Here is a 4,948-nt window from a genome sequence, read left to right on the forward strand (position 1 = left end):
CTTCCATTTCTGTTCTGGCACTGAAGCATTTCCAGATTCCCAGAGCAAGGGTGGAGCACTGGCTGCTGGCATTGTGTTAGCAGTTACCGCATTCCTCCTGTTAGTAGTTGTGAAATCTTCGTGTTGGTGTGTTTTCCACTGATCTGAAGCTAAGTGGAGTTCCCCTCTATTAGAGTTTCCACAAGTTAGTTGAAAGTAGCAGGAAGATGAGTTAAAATCACTCCTCTTGCTCCACAAATGAGTGGCCACCTTCTCCCTTGCTCTCCATGCCTGCACACTCTGCAGTTGAGCACAAAAGCCATCGTTTGGCCACATTGCTGGAGACAGTCGTGGGAATTGCTGTGCAGAGGAAGAGAAGGGATAACGGAAGGCTCGTGCCTGGAAGGCAGAGGTGGAGGGATGCTGATGTGTTTTAGGCACCCAGTTTCATTTCAGGGTGTGTGAGATGGTGTGAATTTGCTCTGCTGGGCTCATCAGCTCAGCTAAGAGACAAAAGCAGCAGAGCGAAAGAAAGGGAGGGAGGGAGTGGGCTGCATGGGTGGGAGAGGGGGAAGAGGATGGATGGGATGGGATGGGAGGAAGGCCCAAGAGATCTCTGTTCATCTAACTCCGTCCATATGTGCCTAACACAAAGCTGTGAAAATCTGGCATCTAAAAAGGTGGTAAGTGGCTCCTTGGTCTGTTCCCAAAAGCCTGAAGTACTCCATGTTACTTGTTGAATTTACAGCCCTGGCACTAACAAAAAGAATCGGGGCAGGGCTTAGTTTGCTGTCATTGTTTTACTGAGGGGGTTCTTGCCTCGCACGAGCATCTGCTTTTAATATATGACATAATTGCTAAGTTGGTACAGCAGCTCCTTAAAATAAAATTAAGGCTTAGATATGGTATCTTCAAAGAGAAAAAGAGAGAAAGCGTTTCCGTGTGTCCCAAATGGTACGTAGTGTTCAGAGAGTTATTCCTGTATGTGACCAAGTTACCAAATACTGCTATGCACACATGGAAGTTATCAATACACCATTAATTCCAGGTGATTCTTAAAAGAGGCACCCTGGGTATATGCTATCTTAGGGGATTCAAACCTTCCAGTGCCTTCGTTTCATTTGCATCCTGTTATTTGCATTCTTTAATTTAAATGTCTCTTGCTGGGGACTCTCAAGTGCCTTTTAGGATAACCACCTCTCATATGCAGTGCTGGTAATTCTCCTTTAACAGAAAGGTGTTAGGCACAGGTGAATTTGAACAGTATTAAAAAGTACCCCAAATTTTTCTTTCTAGTAGCAGCCTTGCAATTATTTCTTCATTGCACGTCATTGCCTGAGTAAGGAGGGGACTTTTAGATGTTGATTAAGATGCTGTCCACTCCAGAAGGAAAATGTTAGGAGCCCAGGAGCAAGTCCCTGAAGTGACTGTCTTGGAAAGACTTGAAATGTCAATCTAACAGTTTAAGGTTTCACCTACTTATGTTACAGCATAAATGTTTAGTGTAAATGCAGACTATTTAGTAGTTATTCAGAGGCAAGTTACTGAGATACGTTTCTGGTATTTGTGCTGCTATTAGAAGGTTAGGAAGATCATCGAATAGTTTGGGTTGGAAGGGACCTTAAAGCTCATCCAGTTTCAACCCCCTGCCATGGGCAGAGACACCTTCCACTAGACCAGGTTGCTCCAAGCCCCGTCCAACCTGGCCTCGAACACTGCCAGGGATGGGGCAACCACAGCTTCCCTGGGCAACCTGTGCCAGCGCCTCACCACCCTCACAGGGAAGAATTTCTTCCTAATGTCTAATCTAATTCTCCCCTCTATCAATTTAAAGCCACCCCCACCTTATCCTGTCACTACATGCCCTTGTAAAAAGCCCTTCTCCAGATTTCTTGTAGCCCCTTTAGGCACTGGAGCTGCTCTAAGGTCTCCCCAGAGCCTTCTCCAGGCTGAACAATGCCAACTCTCTCACCCTGTCTCCGTAGAGAGGTGCTCCAGCCCTCTGAGCATCTTCATGGCCTCCTCTGCACTCACTCCAACAGGTCCACAACCCTCTTGTGCTGGGGCCCCAGAGCTGAATACAGCACTGCTGGTGGGGGGTCTCCTAATTTGCTGTTGCATAAAATGTTGGCACATTTTAGCCGCAGTTGGATTTTGAGTGACACAGCATTTGTATTTGTGACATGCTAAAGGCATGAACACACCTAAGAAATAGTTTTCTGCTGTAGCCATCACTGGGAAAGCTCCAGCCAGTGGCTGGGTCCATGCCCTACCCTCCGTTTGGGGAGAGCTGGGTACCCCAGCAGGGCAGGGAACTTCTTTATGTTACAAACAGCCCTTTTTTTTTGTCTTCTTATTGCACACGCTGAAGACACACAGTGACAACAGCTTAGGAGCAGCACTGTTACCCCCATAGCAGGGGAGGACTCACACTGCGTCCAGTGATGTCTGGAGAAAGTGGTCTGCACCCCTGAACAGGGCCAAAAACCTGGGCTGTGTCTGACTGGGAGAAAACTGCTGCTAGGACTTTGTTGGCAATGAGCTGCCATTGAAGTGCCTTCTGGGTGCGAGCGCTGAGCCACGCACTACTGCAGCTTGTTAGCAGAAACCAACCCCTTGCAGGCAGCTCTCCCCTGCAGTCAGCTGCCCTCCCCAATGCTGTACAGGCTGAGCCAGATGAGGCACCCACAGATTAGATCAGCAGCCTGAAGGATGCTCCTCTGCCCTGCAGATTTAGATCCTCAATAGCTTTCTTCCATACAAAAGCAAACCAGGTGCTGCTGCTCCTGATAAATGGATCCTCTGGCCCAGCGTGCTGCAATAAGATATTCCAGGAAATGACCCTGGCAATGCGCCTGGAAGATTTCCTAAACCAGTGTAGCTGACTCCTTCCCTCCCTGCCTCCACAGCCCTGCTTGGAGGCTGCAATTCAATAAACTCGGTGCAGCTGGCACCAATTTGGAAGCTATTGTGCATAGAGGCAAACTGCCCTCCCTCCCCAGAGCGTTTGGCCTTGGATGGCAGCACAAGCTGAACTGGCAGCGAGCTGCTGGAGAGCCTTCCATTAAGTTTTTTACATACCGAGGGTCAGAGGTGATGTTGCAGTCCATTATCGTGCCAATTTCACAACTCAGTAGATAAACAGATCAATACACAGCTGCTTAAGTATAATGTTTTCAGCCTTTTAAAAGGTGTGTGAATGATTATGCCACAGCAACATGCCTTGTTTTCACAGAGGAGAAACTGGTCTGTGCTTTTAACTAGGTACATGTCTTAAACTGTACCACAGCCAAAGGGCATCCTTCCACCAAACCAATTTGAAAAGGAATTATAACAGTAACCATTGTCCACATTATCAATGTGTAACTGGGCCCTATATAAAATATAGTTTCCCTGTAGTGTTGTTCATCTTAAAATCTAGATATAGGTTTTCTTCTGCATTTATGAATGTAATAAAATTCACTTAAATAAGGGAAAAACTTCCTTCCTTCTACTTAGTACAAATCAAAGCTGAAAAAAAGTCTAGTGTGCACCATTTGGGAATGCAGTGACTTAAAAGCAAGTTGTCTCATCACTGTAGATACAACTGAAGCAGCAAGTCTACGTGACTTAACTAGAACATTAATCACACTCAAAGCTCTGCAGAATGAAGAATTTTATAGCTATAAGTAAGGCTGCTGCCAGCTCTTATCATGACAGCAAGGTGCTGAGGAAAACACTAGCCCTTGGCTCTCCCCTGTAGCGCTTTGTATTGAGGAATGTCCTGTGCGTGCAGTTGCCTATATGCTTTCTCTCCTGCCGAAGGCAAGAGACCCATCACCTATATATGCTTAGAACATGTTAATGAGCGTCATCCTGGAACTCTGCATCTATAATCTGACATGATTCACAGTGTACCAGGGCGCAGTTCAAGGCAGGCGGCTATTTAAAGCACAGCCCACATAATCGGACTGATTTTTAGCTACAGGCAGATGAGCATGGGTCAGTAGATATTTAGGATATACCACCTCACACCAAGACTCCCTCTCTGCTCTGACCCTCCAGCCACGTATTTTAGAGTTCAGTAGAAATCAGAACAGAGGAATAAATAAAATAGTAAAGATGCATATGTATGAGGTGAGGGTAGAGCCTCAGCTCCCATCAAGCCTGTAATGAAAACAGGATGTAGAAGAAGGCCATCTAAAATAGCTTTCCTCATAACTGCATTCGGACTAGAGATAACAGTGTTTCTGTGCCTTTAAAGGCACCACAAGCACTCTATAAAGATCAGAAGGATCAAGTCACATAGAAATTAATAGTAAGATTTGCTTGTGTCATGGAAAAACACCTAAAAAAAAGTCACTGTGCTTGGAAAAATGTCTTTCTTTGAACATCACTGCTGTTTCAAGCAGCCTTTCTCCAAGTTCTAGCATAGGCTGCCACAGCTGTCCGGAGCCCACGCTTAATTTAGGGTTATCTTAGTTCAAACAAAACATTCAGAGAACCAAAGACAGCAAGTATTTCTCAGACCACATTTGTTTTTTCCAGCACTACAGTACCCTGCAAACTTTATCAGGTGAATGGTTTCAGAGAGAGATCAACAGTTGCGCTATCACTTCTACATACGTATTTTCAGGATGTGAATGCGCGAGTTGGCTGCAGTTTTGTCCCCGGACCTCACAGGGCGAGAGGGAGAAGACAAAATTAAATCAAAGCATCATCAGCTCCTTTGCTCCCAATTGTGTGCAAGCCACAAACTCAAAAGACTTCAGACTCACAGGAGATGGCACTCTGAAAAATGTAGCTTGTTTCAAGCAAATATGATGGGTGACCTCAGCCCCCTTTCTGCACATCCAACTGCCAAATCTCTCCTGGCTTCTCCTTAGCCGAGATCACAGCTTTTTTCCATTGCAAATCTAGGAGCATCGAGAACAGGGTATGACGGCCTGAAATAAACAGAATAGAATCATAGAATACAAACAGAAGGGGC

This window comes from Strigops habroptila, chromosome 3 (genome assembly GCF_004027225.2).
Source record: "Strigops habroptila isolate Jane chromosome 3, bStrHab1.2.pri, whole genome shotgun sequence".
Taxonomy (NCBI): domain Eukaryota; kingdom Metazoa; phylum Chordata; class Aves; order Psittaciformes; family Psittacidae; genus Strigops; species Strigops habroptila.